General features: G+C 41.5%; 1 protein-coding gene across 2 annotated transcripts in view; it reads right to left on the reverse strand.

Annotated features, from left to right (window-relative positions):
• Window positions 1-19,752, reverse strand: part of sgcd (sarcoglycan, delta (dystrophin-associated glycoprotein)) — a 177,271-nt gene extending 157,519 nt beyond the window's left edge. For both annotated transcript variants that reach the window (XM_015349954.2, XM_015349955.2), the window contains exon 1: window positions 19,213-19,752. The gene's annotated coding sequence lies outside the window, so the exon portion shown is untranslated. The remainder of the gene's footprint in view (window positions 1-19,212) is intronic.
• Between the last annotated feature and the right edge of the window lie 464 nt (window positions 19,753-20,216).

Raw genomic sequence — 20,216 nt, forward strand, 5'->3', positions numbered from 1 at the left:
ACCAAACTGGAACATACAGTATCTTTTCATTCATCTCTTCATTCATCCCAGACCAGTAATATCTTTTTGGTATTGCGGTTTCTAAAACCAAACACAGTTTTCTGAGGTTTTACTAGTGTATTGAATACTTTAAACATAACATGCTTGATTTAAATTCTATACTTTTATTTTATACGTTTATTGCTTTCTCATAAAAAATGAGTTTATATTTTTGTAAGCTGCTTTCAACACCTGCATTTGTCTACAGGTCATCTTGTACATTACAGGTGGTTTCCCACTCTGGACTTTGGCTTCAGTCTTTTTTAATTTCTCTTGCAGCTTATACAGCATTTGCTAACCTTCCTGCTTTGGTATTGACGGCAAATTTGATTACTTTAACTGCACCAGAATCGAGATCATTCATATAAATTAGGAACAGTGGTGGCCCAAACACAGATTACTCCATTCCACTAATTAAGTGATGCCAATCTGAGCCAATTCTTATTCCAAATGTATGCATGACCTTGAAGGTCTTCCACCTGCAATTTGGGAATTAGCTTTTTATTAGGAACCTTATTAAAGCCTTCTACCATATCACACAGTAATCTCAGTTTGAATCCATTAGAGTTGCTCCTTGCTCAAAGAAGTCTAGCAAGTTAGTGAAGCTAAAACCTTCCTGAATCTGCCTTCTTTTCTATGCTTCACCTCTTTATAGAGTACTGTGGGATTGTAATATGAGTCTGAAGTTCTGGCATGTGTTTTACAAAGCTTTCAGCCCTCTGGACATAGAAAGATCTTTATTTTGTATGTCAGAGTTTTGTCAAAAATAGAGTGGCTTATAACACTAATTTATTATATGTAGAAAACATAGCTTGTTACACTATCTCCATTTGGAAATAAGACAGTAACATTTCTTTTACATTTGTTGAACACTCATTCATCACTCAAGTGAATAGATGTTTAATATTAAGTATTTCTACAACTCCCGCAGACCACTGGTATTTAACCAAACAAGTGTGACAGAGCGGAGTGGGCGGAGCCGCGGCGAACACAGGTAAAAAGTCAACGCCCCTAACTGAGGGACAGAGGCACCGGTATGAGGTTTGCAAGAACCGAAAATAACACACAAAAAAGACTAAAGAATTAATGCGCTGCTGTGCATTGTGACAGCCAGGCTGGGCTTACCCCCTGTTTAACAGGGTCCAGCCTGGTAGAGCAGGGCGCGTAAGGCAAAAAGAAAAAAGAACTTAGTACGTGAAAAAGGAGTGTCTTCCCCGGCGAAAATACTGGATGGGGCAGGCAAAAAGGAAAGGAACGCCTTACGCAGGTCCAATCGCCTCCGGGACCGTCGGCGTCAAACTCCCCCTTGCGGGCCGTGTCCAGTGTGCCTTTATAGGGCCCGCCCAGCTGGGGCTCGTCATCTTGAGGCCGGGACAGCTGGGACTACAAAGGCGGGGCGTCACCCTTCCTCCAGGGCTCCGCCCCCACCCTGGCTCCGCCCCCGCCCTGGCTCCGCCTCCACGCCTTGCCCCGCTTGAGGAAATTCACCTGAAAGTACCTCAGAAATGTTCTAACTGGAACAGACAAGATAAACAATACTGCCCTTTCCAAAACATCAATTACATGTTTGACTGTATTGGTGTGTACAGTAATTAGGAAATAAAGCTACAACGCATTACTCCTCATTTTACACAGCCTATCTCCAATTATCCTGTTACATTAATTGGCAACAACAGCTTGCAAGCTGCTAATGGAAAGCATATGGCCTTCAGGAAGGAATGAAGCTCGCACAAATAAGTACCTGGAATACATACTATTGGCCTTTTTATTTTGCTGCATTTTTTAATGTTAAGTGAATACTGAAAGAAGGTCAGCCCATAGATTCATTGGGAGCTCTTGGTGTTTAGCCATGCATCAGTGGAGATTTGCAATTTTGCTTATCTAACACCTGACAGCCAGTGCAGTACCTGAACAGAAGTAAACAAAGCAGCAGAGGCCATTATTCCAAAGTGCATTTCAACACAGTTAAACCAGGATGCCAAGAAACAGACTAGAGAGGAGTCTCCAAAATCAGTGTTGACATGGTCTGTACACAAAGCAGCCAGAGTTTCTTTGTAAGTAGGTGCCAATGAACCATCAACCTAAAGAGTTTGCAGACCTTGCAGAATCACTGCTGCTGGGCAAAGGCCCAGACCTTGGCCTTGGTTCAGGCTGCTGGAACCGAGTCAACATTTACTGGACCAGAGATGGCTTCTGACAGTGGGCACTTGCACACAATCAACTGCACCAACGACTGGGGATTTAGGAGACATCCGCCAGAGGGTGTCTCTGGCAGCAGACTCATTCAGAACAGAACCACAGGGAGCAGCAGCCAGTCACAATCTCCAGACCTCTAGGAAGGCCAGAAGAAGGGCTCAGGGTGGAGAGGCTCACAGCCGCCTGCACAGCTAGCCAAGTGCACCGCCAGCCTCGCATGGCAGGGAATGTTGTCTGCAGCCAGACGATGGATGACAGCAGATGGGTGCAAAAAGCACAGGATACATTGTGTGTAAATGTTCAGGGAACGCAATGAGGCACAGAAGACCACAAAGCTTAGTGGTGAAGAGATGTGCACTGGGGCTGGGCACATACATGTATAATCATGGAGCCCCTTTTAAAGCCTCTCGGTACATTTATGGTATGGAGATGGCAGAGCTGGCATAGTTGGTCTAAATACTGGCAGTATTTTCTAGTCTTTATAAAACATCAACTCCTAGACTTTAGTTACTGCCGTGGAGTGGGGGGAGGGAGGGGATATTTCTTCATTTTGACCCACTGCTTATCAGATCTCCAAATGCAGTTGATGCCTCTCGGCCATTTTTTGTTTCGTTTCAGGCAGTCAGAATCTTCTAAGCTTTTTTTGGGAGCTTCTTTGAGTTTGGGGCACTTTGTGTTCACAGAGCGGGTCCAGTTAATGAAATGCATGTTCCTTGAGGTGCCTCCAGGTCTCAACACCCTTGAGAGGTCTGCAAGTGCAATCTTCTATTCTTGCAAGTGCAGCTTTATTAGGGGTCAAGAGGGAGAAGTTGGACAAAGACAGCCCATCCTCCTGGTAGGATTGTGCTAATCCCTCAGTACACACAAGAACTCAGAATATCTCAGAAACCTTCACACACAGGGTGTACCCAGAAAAGTGCAGCAGGTGAAAACAGGAGAGGCCCTCTGCCAGGGTCTGGAAATTAAGACGAGAGACTTCTTGATCTTGCAAGAATCTAAAGCTATTTTTGAGAAACTGAATTGAGGTGAACAACTGATCTCTTAAACACAAAACATTGCTTTTTAAAATCTAAACAACATAGAGGGTATGAAATCCCCCCTTTCTTGTCACACAGGAATGAACTTTGCAAACAAAAAATAGCTGAAAATAAAACAATTGTCAGTGTAATGTTTTATTTTCTTTTTTGGCGATATCTCTAAGGAATGGATCATTTCTAATGAAGATAAGTCAAGTTGTTTGTTAATGCTAATACCATGCTCACTGCTGAAAAATATATAAAATATATTTATAAAATACTGTACATACCACTTGCCAGAAGTCTTGATCTGATCAGAGAGAGATCAAGGTCATCAATATAAAGAGTTTATCATGCTATCCAAAGCGAAAGTATGCCTATGAACTCTGTACTCACAATTCAGCCAGTGTGTATTCCTTAGAGATAAAAAGAGGTCAGAGTTTTTTTTTTAATGGCTGTCTCCAGGATTTTATTCACTGCGTTTGATAAATCCAGCAGGAGCTCTTTTCAAGAAGAATTTACTAGGGCCATGGTGAAGCACGTTCATGAACAGGCTCTGAATGTCAAACACAGGAAGCACGACTACTAAAAAGAAATCAAGCAATAAACATTTCAGGAGCACTGAGTTTCCAGCACTGATCTGCCTTGCTGAGGGAATGGCAGTCCATCTGGCAGATCCAGGCTATCAGAATGCCACAGCCAGGCAGAACGGGCCGTGGAGAGGCTACTAGGACAATGCAGAGCTGGGAAAGTCCTTATTTCTCCTAGGCGTGGTCTTCTTTCCTTCCCTGAACGTTGAGCAACATTTCTCACACATCTGTAGGGTATAAATACTGCGAATTACTGCACAAGGGTTTCCACACACTCACAGTTCAGTTTATGGAACCGATGTATCAGTCAGAGGACCTTCACCTGCTTTCCATTGCAAATCTGAGTTGGGACCACTTTCAAACTCTTCTGCTCTTGCTCGAAATCCACCTGATTTTCCAACCTAATTAGAACCTTCATCATTCCAGGAATACCTTCAGCAAATTAAGAAGAAAATCTTCCTTATAGCAAAGTGTTTTGAAAGTATACAAGGAAACTCAATTACAGTACTACCTTTTGGTGTTCCAGTAACATTAAATCAAACATAAGTGAGCAAATTCTTTGGTTTATTTTGCCTCCTCGACAAAAAACAAAACAAAACAACTTTAAGTAAAATTTTAGTCTCTGTATAACTTCACCCGGTCTGTTTTTAAATGAAACTGCTAAACTGCTTTCCAGCACTGGGGAATCTCGGGATTAATGTTCACAGCTCACGACAATGTTATTAAGAAGGGGGAAGGAGGGAAGGTGGAATTCTGTGGCTCACTCAAGTTAAAAATGAACCCGATTCAAAACTACTGAGCGAGAACCATTTTTTATGTACTGACAGAAGGTTTACTGTGCAGGCTAGAGGCCTCAGAGAATTATTCATCAGAAAGGTCATTTTGGAACTAATAGATGTCCAGTAGAAAATTAAAACAGACCAGACAACTTTCACATTCAGGCTTGTTTTCTCCAATTACATACAGAAAGCTCATACAGTTTGGCACACGGATACAGACAGGCAGGAAGACTGATTGACATGCAGGTGCAGTAGGTGGATGGATTTTTGATCAGCGTCATCTATTTAAAAATCTAATTAGAACAGCCAGGGTTTAAGAGAGAAGAGGCCCTCTACAGTATATATATAGATAGAGTTATTATTCATTAAAATGTGAATTGTGTCATTTGTTTTGAGATAGAGATATGTGACTAGCATGGCTTTTTTTTTCCAAATAAGCCTGTTCCTGAAGATGAAGAGACATGCATCTCTGCAGGTATGCACCACTATCAGTTACTCTGACAACTTTTTTTCTGTTATTGTCTAACCATCAGCCCCGTGGATAAAATGTTTTAACTTTTTTTTGTGTGCTTTGTATTGAGCACATATCCACAGACTTTACCAATTAAGTAAAAAAGAGGCACAAAAAGCATCAATAAAGTTAATGACACTTGACAGTGACATGTTGTGCATGGTCTCCTTTGTAGTTTGTTTCCAAGCACGTATCTTTCCTTATAACAATCCATCCTCATTGAGTCATAATTCGTATTTATCTTTTTTTTCCCCACGGGTGATAGACATATTGCCTTTAAAGACAAAACCAGACTGACAGAGCAGAGATGTGAACGGCTCCAATTATCCAGCAGGCAGGTACAGTGGAGGTGTCTGCTCTGTCAGCATCTATGAACTGCTCTGCCAGTATTCCTCAACTTTGCCCTCGAAAACATCCTCTGGGAGGAATGAAGGTAATGTTGCTACGTCCGCTGGTTCAGCATTTTGAATTTTCATAAAGTGGTGTGTGCTAAAGAGCAAACTAAGCAGACAGCACTAAGTATTGAAAATCCAATAAATATGATTATACTGCAGAGAAAGTCTATTTTTGATTTCCACAGCAGACAGCTGAAGTACAGCCTTCACAACACAGATAAATTATTTTATCACAAAAGAATTTAGCACATTACATGGAAGTGCTGGTCTGGAGTTTTAAACATACACATTTGCGGTTAGGTTTATGTTTCAAATCCATTAACTGCACAGTTTTTAGCAACATTTAATATCAAGTCATCCAGACGACATCTGTAAATTTCAGTTAACCTTCAATATATTGATAAGGTGTCATTAATCTTGTAGGTAATTACTCCTGAAGGTATGCTTTTCACATGTGGAATACGCTTTGTGAATTTATACGATTGTTCAATTTTAATTTATCATGTGTATAAAAACACTCATGTGCAAAGTGACAGCTGACCCTATCCCTGCATTTGAAGACAGAAACTGGTGTGGCATTGTATCTCTATATTAAAATTCACATTGTTACAAAATACTTTCCATATACTGTAGCTTTGTGTGGCCAAAAATGATATTCTTGCAAAAATCCACAGTACGGTAACTCAATCACAACATTAAACTAACTGAAATGCTGGACCAAAGTTCGGCAGCATTAAACTTTGTTGCCTGCAGTGTTGTTCTTAAATCTGTAATTAAAGGGCCAGTTTGGGAGGGCCTCTTTAGTGAAGAGAGATTACTTAGTCCTCCTGTGCTAACACTAGGGAGGCGGTAATAAGATGCATAATAGCATGAATACCTGATGACAAAAAATGACAGGGGGTATGGTATTAATTTGTAAATCCGATTTGAATGGGATATCCGAGCATACGTCTCCAAGCCTCAATGCATCCGCACAGACTACATTTAATATCGGTATAAACACATGCCTGTAACGAAACAACATGCATCTTTCATGAGGCATGTCCTTCAGGCTGCAGGAGACACTGGAGGACAGAGCAGGAGACGAGAAGGAGTCCGAGCTGCTTGGGCAGGGCGCCAGCGAGGGAAAGGGACACGGGCTTGTGAAAGCACATCAAGGATAAAAGAGGAACGGCGCTCCCTAAACGTGACAACATCATTTAGAAAGGAACCCCTCCCTCTCCCTCCCCCTCTCCCTCTCACACAGGGGAGGAGGATGCCTATCCTCCAAGGCAATCGAAGCTGCGGAGCTGCTGGGCTGAAGCCCCTGGCTTTCCGGTGCAGCGGGGGCACGGCCTGTGTGGGAGACCCTGCCAGCGCTGGCGGCATGAATGGTGGACAAAAAACGCCAGGCCATGGGCCCTGGGGGCTTTGCAGGTAGTCTTCATTTTAAAGGGCAATTTATTGAGAAGTAAAAAGCACAGGTGGCTTGATTTCGTCCCCAAATACTGGGAGTTCAACTAGGCAATTGAAGCAAGAGGGAGCGAGGAGCCACATGGCATACTGTGATGATGCTCCCTACTTGTTTACTTTAATATTACAGAGCTGCCATCACCATCCCTCTGGTGATGTATGGATGTACATAGACATCATGCACAGCGGATGCTAATGTCTTCCATTAAACTTCAAAAAGGCAGTTATTCATGTGCTTTTTTTTTTTATTTGACCCAGACCACATTTACAGTCGATAAGCCTTCCGTGCCCGATGTTAATAGGCATGTTAACCATAGTAGTATAGTTAATGTATTTTTTTAAATATGGTCTTAAGATAGCTAATGAAGACTTGACTGGACTGCAGCTTGACATCTCATGCCATTCCTTTGAGTTCAGTAGTATTTCATTCTGAAATCAGTCGTCTTTGTGCAATTCATATTAGAAGATGTTACATAATTATATCCAAGAGAATTGCATTAAACGTTTGCCAAGGTTTACTAGAAACCACAACACAAAGACCAGCCTGCGTATCTTGAAGAAAATCGACACAAACATTTCCACGTTACTGGAACTGACATCTTGTACAAGTAATGTTCGCAAACATATCAAATTGCTTTACTAACTCGCATTCCAATATACCCCTTTATTATTAACTGAACAAAACTCAAACCAAAGAGTTACATCAAAGAGACAATGATTAAGACCAGAGAACACCTTTGTCCTTGGCAGTGGCTTGCAATCACAGCAGCTTTTGAGTGTCCAGATTGGTTTTATTAACCTCGAGGGAAATTTGAATGTATGAATTGGAGGGGGCCATTTTAGCCATTTAGCTTGTTTGGTTGCTACTTACTTTTCCAATGGCAAGATAATTTCCTTTACATACATAGCTATACTGTTGTCATGTGCAATACTGTACTGTATGTGCAGCTTATTTTTATCATGACATTATCAGATTCAGAAAGGACACAGCACCTACAGTAAAAAGAAGAGATGCTAGGATTCCCATTTGCCTTAAACATACTAAGCACCCTTTGCAAACCACACAGAGACAAGCACACCGATATGGACAGTTTCATATAATGTGTCTGCTTTCTGGGCTCTGTCCTCTACGTGTGGCTAAGTGGTGTCCTGAAACTGGTGTCGGCTGTGGGTGTCTCTTTTCCCGCACTTTGCTTCTCTGCTGTTCAGAGTAGTTGCATTGCAAAACTGAGTGCATTCACTGTATACAGTAATCGCTTCCTCAGAGGAGCCATCCCATCTCTCCCCTAATTGGACTCACAGGCATTGTTCACTAATTTCAAATCATATTACGAAGGAGAGCAGCTCCCAAACCAGATTACTTTTTCAGGAAAACAATATTCACGAGGCGCGCTTACACGCAAGAGCAACACTGCAGCTGATCACGTGGATGTTGTGGGTAACATCCAAACACCGGTACGTGAGTGGACTGGGGAGAGCACTTTTAATACAATGCTAATAAAATGGGATTCTTTTAATGGACAATTCTGTGCCCCCTTGCCAGATTCCTGTGCCAGGAACGTGCTGCATGTCCACTGGCTCAACGAACAGAGGCAGAAAAGAGATTGGAGGACATGGCTCACTTTTCCACCCTCAGACTCTTCACTCTGGGGAGCGCCCCTCTGCAGTCAGTCCTACCTGATGAGATGAGAGAGGCTGTAGCCTGCAGGGTGGAGCCTCGGTCACTTCACTACTGAAGAGTGACCAGGAGACCCTACCTGCCCCGGGGGATAGTCAGCAAAACAGCGACCCCTCCCAATTCCCCAGTCTGTGCTGAACCTCCTGTCTGTCAGAGACCACAGCGTGTTGAAAGAAGAGCAGCGCGGAGTGAGGGTGGGTCAGTGGGTCGGCGCTGTCAGCCAAAATGTAAAAAATAATTGGAAGATCTAACTAATAAAAAGGACAAAAGATTGAAGTGGTCTGACCTCTGCACAGTCTCAGGACAACTAATAAACCTATTAGCAGCGCTGCATTACAACTTACATTAATATTATCCAATCGGTACATTACATTTTGACAAAAATCCAAAATACTTATTACATAAATCCATTGTTTTCTTCAGTTCTGATGTAGGCTTCTAGTATTTGTATTTCATGTTTCTTTAGATTCATGGTATCCAAACATGTCAGCTTAGTATGATTACTTCAACTACAAAACATCCCACTTATTTTGTCCAAACTTCCTCCAAAAGTTACAGGGAAAGAGGAAAAGCAAAGGAAAGAAATACCCTCACGCTAATCCTGGCCTTCAACTGCCACATAGAGAAAGATTGAAAGAAAAGGCAGAAAAATAAATGAAAGCCAAAAGAGGAACAGAAAGATAACAGGGGAACTATCTTGATTTGACAAGCTCAGTGGTGGTGTGCTTTGACAGACCTTTCACTTTCTGGTTCTGCTGTTAATGCACTGCCATTTAAACAGCTGCTGTCCTGTAATTTCATGGTGACTGAAGTGGTACTCACTTCTTAGAGGGTTCTTTTGTAATTTTCTTTCCCAAAGGAAAAGCAAAAAGACATTTCGTTGCATCCTGTAAAGTTGGAGAATTACAGGAATTGAGAAAATGAATGGCACACTCCATATACAGTATATATACTTATGTGCATACAGTGTGTGGAAGATTGGCACTTCAGAATGATTGTTGAGGTCCCTTGCACACAAACACATTTGGGTTCTGGAGGTTGAAGCAGACAAAAAAAATTTGAAACAAGAGAAACTCTATCTTCCCTGGAGTTCAAATGCCCTCAAGACAATAATTATAATTTAATTATAATAATTGCTTACACTTATATAGCGCTTTTTTTTCTGGACACTCCACTCAAAGCGCTTTACAGGTAATGGGGTCTCCCCTCCACCACCACCAATGTGCAGCCCCACCTGGATGATGCGACGGCAGCCATAGTGCGCCAGAACGCTCACCACACATCAGCTATTAGTGGGGAGGAGAGCAGAGAGTAATGAAGCCAATTCATAGATGGGGATTATTAGGAGGCCATGATTGGTTAAGGCCAATGGGAAATTTGGCCAGGACGCCGGGGTTACACCCCTACTCTTTTCGAGAAACGCCCTGGGATTTTTAATGACCACAGAGAGTCAGGACCTCGGTTTTACGTCTCATCCGAAGGACGGCACCTGTTTACAGTATAGTGTCCCCGTCACTATACTGGGGCATTAGGACCCACGTGGACCACAGGGTGAGCGCCCCCTGCTGGCCCCACTAACACCTCTTCCAGCAGCAACCTTAGTTTTTCCCAGGAGGTCTCCTATCCAGGTACTGACCAGGCTCACACCTGCTTAGCTTCAGTGGGTTGCCAGTTGTGAGTTGCAGGGTGACATGGCTGCTATACTCTACTCTGCCTACAGGCTGGGGCAGGTAAACTTTTACCAAGTACATACATTACTAGAATACACAGAGTGCCTACAACTTCTCTAGTTTAATGGTCCTGCCTCACTGAGGACACAGGGGTTCAAATTACACTTACTGTTTATACAAATAAAACCCCATCAGCACATTCAGTGCAATCACAAGAAAAACAAATATGTAGGCTTCTTTATGGCGGCCTCTAGTGGAGGCATGTGGGTATCACAGACTCTCGGGCTCCTCAAGGGAAACCAATCACAATGCATGAAGGTTTTCCTGGGTATCAAGGGCTCTATCAATAAATGTCCTGTCTTGAAGTCAGAGTTTATACAGTATAAACCTATTAATACATTGTTACACACATTTACTTACTTGTCAGGATCCTCAGATGATTTAATATGATTCATTCAGTTTTTTAAAAATGCATTCTGAAAGGAGAATTTTAAAAGGAAATGTAAAAATACGCTTGTCATTTCAATGTCAAAATGCAACTCATGTCTCTTCCTGATTGGACCAAGCTGGTCACAGGATTTGACCCTCCAATGCAGACAAAAGCAATCCAGTTAAACAGCCATTGAGAAAAATACGCAACAATATTACTGTTCCGTACATGACTGGATATGGGAGGCAGGGTAGTGTAGTTCTGAGGTCTCTGGTCTCATAACTGACCGGTTTATGAGTTTGGGTCCCCACTGCTATTGTTACAATATCTTGAGTCGATTTACCAATGATTTAATGCGATCTAGGCTACACTTAAAAGTTCAGAGCAATTAAAAGATTAAACCCCCTTACAAAGGAAACAATTTATCTCCCTTAAGTTTCAAAAGCCTTCTGAGAGTGTGATGTTGCTGCTGAAATTTAAACGGAAAAAACAGAGCACTTTCAAGAAGAATCATCTGTAACTGAAAGCACACGTCTTTATTTCCTGCCCTGAAAACAAGGTAGAAAACCAACAGAGAGAAATGGTATTTGCATTTGAGCTTGCCAGATTGCGGCTTCTATTTACTAGTTTAAAAAGATTTCAGTTTTCCATTGCTGTTAAAAGTAATTTCTAAAACAAAAATTAGAACCAAGATGTGTGATTAGGCAATAACTCCCATATAATAACTGCTTATAAACAATCTATTATTGTGTGATTAATGATGTTATAAATAATAAATGTCCTGAAATATTAGTAGGATTACATACCTTTTATCCTAAAGTTAGGAATGTGCAACCCTAGTCCTAAAACCGTTCTATCCAGCTGAGCTTTGAATGGCTTAATTAGATCATTCAGTTGCATAATTAGGAGAACTTAATATTTTCCATGGAGCTGTAGTAGCTCAGATGGCAGGGGTGTCTAGCTCCTGACTGGAAGGTCTCGGGTTCAATCACAGGTGGGAACTTGCTCTAATTCCTTCCAGACGGCTCCCAGGTCCACTCAGGCTGCTTTCCAAATATGTACCGGGGGTTAATCCTTCCAGGGGTAATAAGCCAGCCAATGTGTGATGCTGACCGCATCACCTCCACCTCCAGTGTCTGGTGGTTCAGAAAAATGGTGGCCCTTGCCCCCCATTCCCCATGGGCCTTTACGGGCCGGAAAGGGACCTACCAATGTCATATTTCCCATGTCAAAAGCTGTTGAATTGTGTCTACTTGGGACACCTGGGTTAGGGTTAAGATTAAAGGTATACTGTAGTTTTCACTGTGGTATGGTCTCGCTATGGGTTTGTTGTTAACATCCATGTATGGTCATAAATGCACCACAGGTTTGACATTGCCATGCAGAGCCTTAAAGCTTCATAAAAGTGAAATCACCTGCTTTCTGTCATTCAGCTGTCAGCGTCCTCTAGAATCTTCAAAATCGGTTTTGAGCTGGACTTAAATAAATCTTCCCAACAAAAGTTAAAGTAATTCTTCGGTAGGTGTACCACTGTGTAAAAACTCCAATCCATTATCTCAAAGTCTGCCCTGGAGGGGAGGGCTGGGGGTGTGTGGTGAGGAGTGTGGGGGCATCAGCAGTCATGGAAATCTTTTTATAACCTGCCGATACAGTCCGCCCTCTGGAGGAGCCACACTGCCCCTGACAGGAACATCTGATTGCTTTATTTACACGGCTACCAAACTGGAGGGTGCAGGCATAAGTCCCCAGCTAGCTGATTAGTCTTCACCAGTAAAAATAAAACACTACAACAGAGGCTAATTCACCAGATGGAATATTAAAACTGCTATGTGGCACCAGGATGCAATTTTACAGCTCTCTCATGATAGGTCACTGCAAAATGAAAATACTTTTGGAGAGTCTGCAGGGTGTCTATTAAGGTAATTATATTTCTCTAAATGAAAGCTCTTAAAACTATTTTTAGCTATGAATATTGATTTAATATCTTCCCTTAAAAAGCTCTTTTCCTAAAGCTCATTGCTTTTGAGATAAATCCATATTAATAGAAAACAGAGTTCCTCTTCGTAGTGCATGTTATGGTTCCCATGAGCTACAGCAGGTTCAACCTTGGACTGACTTTTGGTAGAATGCAAATAAAATCAAGCTCTCAACCAAGCAGGCTGCCATTCAAAAGACATTAGCAATCGGTGCATTTTTTCACCATTGTACATCAAACCAAAACTCAATTTTGTAAGAGTATATTTATAGATCTGCCAAGACATACATTTTCTGCAGAAAAGAATAAAATCAATTTCTCAGCAACAAAGCTACTTAAAAGTGACTAAACTCTCTCTGCCCAGCTGGTGCCCTGGAGGTCACAGTCAGAAAAGACCAGAACAAAAACATCATATGATGAATAAACAGGCTTATAATAAACAGTCAGAATCTCAGGAGGGAATGGAAAGCGGTTGAAGGTAATGTGTTCTGGCTAAAATATTCAATTTAAATGTCCCTGCTATGTCTGAAAAATATTATGAATTGTTTGAAAGACTACTGTTATAACTCATTACACTAGCTGTTGGGACCACCATGAGCTGGTGGGTCCAGAGCAAAGCAAAACAGTGGCTTTCAGTGACTGGGCTCTCTCGCTGCAAGCTACCTTAATCAGGCAAATGTATAAAGCAAATGACACCTACCCGGTAGTAAGAAATTCATGCCGATTGTTTGTATTCTAAACACAAACACATGGGATTGCTCTTATCAATATTTCTCTTGCTGAAATCATTCCTGGTTCCCGAGGGATAACATAATTAGGGGTGTTTATCGGGAAGTTAGGGCGTGAGAAGCTTTAGCTTGTCTGAGAGTCAGTCCCCCAGCTGTAGGACAAGTCTGTCAGGACCCCCAGCAGAGCGAGGACTTATCCAGGGGGCAGCAGGAGGTGGAGAGAAGGGATACAGACAGGGATGCCAGGGAATTGTGACCATCGCGGTTCCGCGCGGGCTCGTGTTCTTGCCTCTCCACCCCGCCGCTTCGTCCCGCAACACCTGGGGCGCGAACCCAAGTCTCCGGCGAAACGCAACAGGGAAACAGCCACACGAGCTAAGGGAGACCTCCCCCACCCTGCCGGCCGAGGTCCCTGCTACGCGCAGGGAGGGCGCCGACGTCACCGTGTCTGAACCAGCTCCGCCACACACTGCCAGGAAGGATTACGAGTCCGAGTTTCACAGGGTAAGGAGAAGTGAGGACATGGAAAGGAATGGCCAAGTCAAATCAATGGGTGAGGCCAACTCCAACGTCTGGCATCCCCAATGCTCTCCATACCTCTTTGCCAGTACGAATCAGTATCTGGCAATTAGATTTTTCCCCCAGCTCATATTTCACAAGACAAAGTTTACCATATTTATTTCCAAACATTAACTTTTTTTTTCCTCCACCATTTGTCACATCATAAATCACAGTGCATAATAATGTCAGAGAGGATGGCCATCCTAAAGGGTGACACTTAATTACACTTAGTGCCTGATTTCAATATTATCTCCTTCTTGCCAAGAGCCTGCTGCACAGCACCGCAGCAGTGCAAACCTGCATAAAATGATATGCAGTGTTATTGTGCATTTAATAGCACGCCAGTGGCACTTGTGTAGCATTTGTTATATAGGGAATTCAGAAGCTCTCCTCTGGAGATAGAAATCAAATAATGAATGAATTCACTTCCTCAGCTCACTTCATTTCTTAAACCATTCAGCTTGCCAACATCCTGATAGCAGGTTTTACCTTCGTGTTGCACTACAAAAAAAAAAAGAAAAATGGTAAAAGAGAGCTTAAAGAGTAATTCATAATATCTTCCCTGTCGAGATATAACCATCGCGTTAAAAAAAAAAATACCTCTAAGAAGATCGCTTGAGATTCACACAAGAGTCCTTGAACTAAACCTCCTGGGATATTTATTTCCATTTCTTGTGTCTCAAGTATAGTGTTCATTTTTGCCCCAATACAAATAAAATGATACATCTGTGTATTAAGCACATTGGCAGCATTTATACCCTCTTTAGCTTTTTCAAAAGAAACCATGGTGATCTGGCTGTAACAACAGATGGTTGAAGTGTTTTGACAAAGAGAATGAAGAAAGTGTACCGTAAGAGACATCACGGCACACTGAACTTCATTTGCAAAAGCCAAACACAGGGGTAGGGGTAAAGTGTTTATGGAATTTGTAACTTCACAGGCAAGAGGCAAGTCTATACTTGTGAAGTTTTTGGAAATGTTCAGAGAGAATGTACAGTATATATGCACATACTGGTATAGCTCCATTTTATAGAGTGAAGAAGGAAAATATTTATATTTTAATTCATGTATGAGCAGCCTCCGACAATGTCTAGTAAATATATCTGGCCAAGATGAACACCCAGAAACATAGTATAGCCCTGAACAAGCTGTGACTTTTTAAGACTTATATTGAAAGAAACAGCACAAAAGAGGCTCTAACCAGATGCTTTAGACTTTCTGACAGTATAAGCAATGAGAAACTTTAGTGATGCTCCTACCAAGATTTCTCTCAGGTTTTAGCCATGACGAGTTTAACAGCTGAGATGAATTACTGGACTGCAGCAGGTCCAGTAATTCACACACCGACCAGCTGCCCACCTGTACTGCCATGCAAGGGCTCTGCATTCATCCCAGCAGAAGCATCTCCTCCTGGCTGCAGAATAGCTCCTGTTACCCAGTGCTGCTTCAGCAGCATCGGTGTCCAAACACAATGTGATGGAAATATCTGTAGCTGCCATTACTCCAGCACCTGCACAGGATGCAAGCAACATTCTAAGATCCAACACTTACACTGAGGTTTTGGGAGATGGGGCTCCTTTGCTTGGATCTTCTCCCAGTTGGATTCTGGGCACGGGATACTCGTTACATTCTTGCTGCTTTACGGCTTCATGCAATCTGGAATTGACAGCCGACCCTCATCTTGCTCCCATGACCTTGTACCCGTTTTTCACCAGCGCACCTACAGCGTGGCAGCTTGTTGTTTTTCACACCTACAGGAGAGTTGGCATCTCTCACTGGCCATACTTCCAAAATCATAGATGCCCTGCAATTCCCGTGAGTCATTTTTGCACAACAAAGGATAGATACCGTAGTGTTCCCATCGACTTACTGTAAATCATCTTGGCCTTAACTACAGGACTTAATTTCTGCTTATATCGGAGTTTATCATTGTTAATTAGGATTTTGTGATTCTCATTTTTTTCTTAAAAGCAATATGCCAGCTGGAGCTAATAAAGATATTTCAGGATAGACTGGTCCACACGACCAGGGGAAAAAACATTTAGACATTTTGTTTTTTTCCCCCAATTAAAACACGTTGCAGTAGGTGAGTGATTGGGGAGTTAAGCTCATACTGGCGTTCTCTCTTGCATACGCAGAATGAAGAGAAATGGAAGATAGCAGGAGGTGAGTGTGTCAGTATGCAAGCAAAAATAGATGAAGAGACAGACTCCTCTTTGTTGGAAGATAGCTCAACAGGAATACGGAATATCAAATAAGGAAGCAAAATGTATTGCAGTCAGTTCCCTTCTTTTTAAGATAATTCCTGGCATCACCCTGCACATTCAGTTGGGTAATGTCTGCATTACAAGTAGAGTCTAAATGTATCAGAGTAGTTGATGTGTCTGTAAATGCAACGTATTGAACCTGTCCCTCCACATTAGTTTAAAGACATTCCTTGTTAAGTGTGAGCAGGTTTTGAATTTATTCATCTTGGTTTGCGATTTCATATTAAAGATTTATTCTGGTTTATTTGATTCTTGCCTTCTGGTGCTTAATTTGAACTTTGCAGCTCTGAGCATCACATTCTATTTGCATGACATGCGACTTCAAAAGGAAGTCAAGGAATTGTTTATTTCTTTCCTCTTTTAATATGGATTCTGTATGGAGACCAAGGGATTTGATAGGAAGTCTTATCCCTTTTAAAGGGGAAAAGAAAAACCTGTTTAGTTTAAAGCGGGCATTTAACTGTTGGACTCCAGATTACTCACTGCAGTGCGATTTAGCCTCCTACCAAATGTCAGTGGAGAAAGAAAAAAGACTTGATGTTACAAAAGCATATCACATAAACAACTAAAATTAAAACTGGCATAGGTGTTCCAAGTCTACATTTAGAAATCACTGTACTCTGTACAAAAATCCTAACATTTCAAAGAAAAGAGTAAATTACTTGATCTTTGAAAATGTGGAGAGAGACATCTGCTCCAGCTACTGTAGGCATTTAGGATACAATTGTCCCTGTTGAAGGATAAGGCTCCTGCAGCAGTGTAAAGGATGGCTAACACATGCTTGCTCTTTAGGTATGATTTCACTGTCTGCATGACAAATCTATACAAACTTGACAGTTTGAGCAATGATGGTGCAAAAGGGTCACTATTTTATTTTGTGACTATTGTGTGATGCTGATGGGTGGTTGTACCAGGGTCTCTGATAATGTGTGCTTTATACACCCCTAAACCTGAAAGTCTTTTTATTTTATTGCTTTCTATATAATAGTAATGGATCAAAAACCATTTCATTTATAATTAATACTACTCCCCTGTTAGTCTAATATTACTACATGACCGCTTACCAAGGATTTGAGCAAGACACTGTAGTCCTGCTCCCTGTTCTTGTACTGTAAACCCATCTTAATTTAATATGTGGCTCACTGATCACACAGCCATCACCCTGCACTGTCAAGTGCCTTGCTTATGAACAGTCAATCCCATTTCATTTTAACTGCGTCCAAACTCTGTTCTGTTCCAGTCCAAGTTGGCTGAAATTCTGTTGTTTGAACACCTAGATCTCCTGTACAGATGTGATATCTCCTGTTCCAGAGGGCTAGAATTTTTCACTCCTGTCTCTGCTTCTCTGTGCTGAGCTTGTACAGTATGTGCCTGTACTAAAGACAGTGCCAATCTTCTGTTTCAGTGGGTGAACAGGCAGCTAATTCTGTACCTCTGTCAATTGATTTCCTTCCAGCCATGTAGGGGTTTCTCTTAACAGACTGGGCAGCCAGCCAGGTTTCCCAGAAGTGCTCATTATAGACTTTTTTACACTGAAATTTAGTTTTTGGGTAGTCATTTTGCAACACAAACCCCTCTATATGAAATTTAGAGATGGTTCTAACACTGATACTTATGTTCAGTTCTGTCTTTTTTATTGTTGCCAAAGTAGAAGCATTTCTGGCACAAAATGTTTCAGCTCAATTTTCTTTTTTTATTCACAAGCACCTGTGAATTACATAAGAGGTGTATGCTAATGAAATGAGCGCTGTAAACAAAGTCCGATTGTGACCGTACACAAACATATTGTAGGAAGTATTTAAAAATTAAAGCATGCATCCTAAACTTTAGCCATGTTTTAAAAACCTATTCCCAGGCCTGGACCTGAATAAAAACGGTTCAGATCTCTCAGACATGTTCTTGTTCATTGCATGAATTTATATCACAAACAGGTATTATAGCCTATTGAAGGCTCATTGATTATTAGTGATTGCAAATGGCATCGGAAAGTGCACCTCGGCTTTATCATTTGAAAGCAGCAATCTCCTTTATCTGAGCTTTACCACAGCTCACTGGAAAATGAGAAATTGAGAAAACGGGGGAAAAAAAAACCAGTGGCCGAGTTCAAAGGCACTGTGATGATCCCACAAGGTTATATAAAAACATGCAGGAATGCATGTCAATGACTTCAAAGCAGCAGGTCAGAAACCTTATTATTGTAACTTTCAGCACACATTGCATGAGGGAAGATGCATTGAATTAGGTGACTTGAATGACTTTATTAATAGATTAAGTGAATTAAAACCTCAATACCATAATAACACTCACTTCCTTGTAGAGTTCTGGCATAGAATTCTGCTTTAACACTTCAATTTCACTTTGGATGCATATAAATATAAAATATTTGTGCTTTTAGTTTTAAGAGTAGGTTCAATGTTAGATCCCACAGGAAAATGCAACAGATTATCTACAGTTTTGGTGGCGGTGGTGGGGGGGTTGCACGTCACCTGGCTGATAAACATGAATGAAATCGACTAGAGGTAAAACCAAATACTGAGCACATGTGATAACAGAGCTCACCGACATCAAACCTCTGCTTCTCACTTTTCAACACATGCACTCTTACAGGAGTGCTGCACGCGATGTGTATTAAGACATGTCCCTGACGAATATTGAATAGTTCTGCTGTCTAAAATCTGGGAGTTTAAATGAAGTAACCTTTCTATATAAATTGCAGATCTCTGAAAATATAGTTACAGCAATCCCTAAAATGATCAGGAATAATTATGAAATCTGCCTTTATGTAGTTAAAAGAGACTCTGCACCTGGGCAACAGTACTAAAAATGTCATCATATAAAACTCACATCAATTGCAAAAATAGTAAGTGTACACAACTGGAAACTCAATGTCCTTACTGTCTATTTGAAATGTAAAGGGTATCCTACCTCTTTATCAGATGCCCCCCAAAAAAATCACTGCTCCATGCAACTCAGAAAACCACAGAGACTGAAAGAAGGTGTTTTTTTTTCTGTTTGTTCCTTCTTTACAATTTACAGCAAAAAGCTACAGATACTCAAATCCACAAGGAGGTTAGTGTCCATGGAGCTACATCAGTTAGGAAATCATGCCTCCAGAGGCTGAAGACTGTTTCTTAGGCAGATATCTTTAATAGTAAGAAAGTACATTAGTCCTTCCCCTGGAATCGACAAGAGAGAAGAGGGACTTCAGCATCCTTTATGATTAGAAATCCAATGTGTGCGTTTCTTAATCCTCGGCTGTGAAAACCATGCAGGAGAATAGAAGATAATGGAACATCAACACGCTTCTTCCTAAGGCAAACAGCCCATCTTTCCCCACCAGCCTGCTGTATTTGTTTGGGACTGGATCTGTGAGAGAAAAGCTAGCACTGTCAGTGTTAGAGTACATTAGCATCTGTGAGCTCGGAGTAGGTGGAGTTTTCTTTGCAGCAGAAAGGATCATGATTTGAAATCCAAAGGAGAGAGAAAATAAAAGAGAGAGAGGGAGAGGTGGAGATGAGAGAGCGAGTGAGTGAGGGCAAAGAGAATTAGTACAGAACAGCTACAGCTGCTGCAAAGCTGGAAAATTGTCAGCCTCGATCCCACAGGATGGTATAAACATTGATTAAAATATTTAAAGGCATATTCTTACTTCTTTTTTGGTGGGTGGAGGTAGGGAGGATCGGTTTACCTCAATCAATATATTTTGTAATACACAAATTATCTTTCTTAGTTAAAATTTTAATTTAGGGTGTGTCACTATTTTTTTTTTAGGTCTCATTACTCATTTGTTTAAATTTGAGAGCATCTTCTTCCTAAACTAGAATCCAAAGGCTAATCTTGTACACTTACGAGACTCTTTCATTTCAATTCATTCAAAATTGAATGTTGGTGTTTTCATCTCATGACTGAGAACTCCTGAAGGAGTAAGC

This window comes from Lepisosteus oculatus, chromosome 11, assembly GCF_040954835.1.
Source record: "Lepisosteus oculatus isolate fLepOcu1 chromosome 11, fLepOcu1.hap2, whole genome shotgun sequence".
Taxonomy (NCBI): domain Eukaryota; kingdom Metazoa; phylum Chordata; class Actinopteri; order Semionotiformes; family Lepisosteidae; genus Lepisosteus; species Lepisosteus oculatus.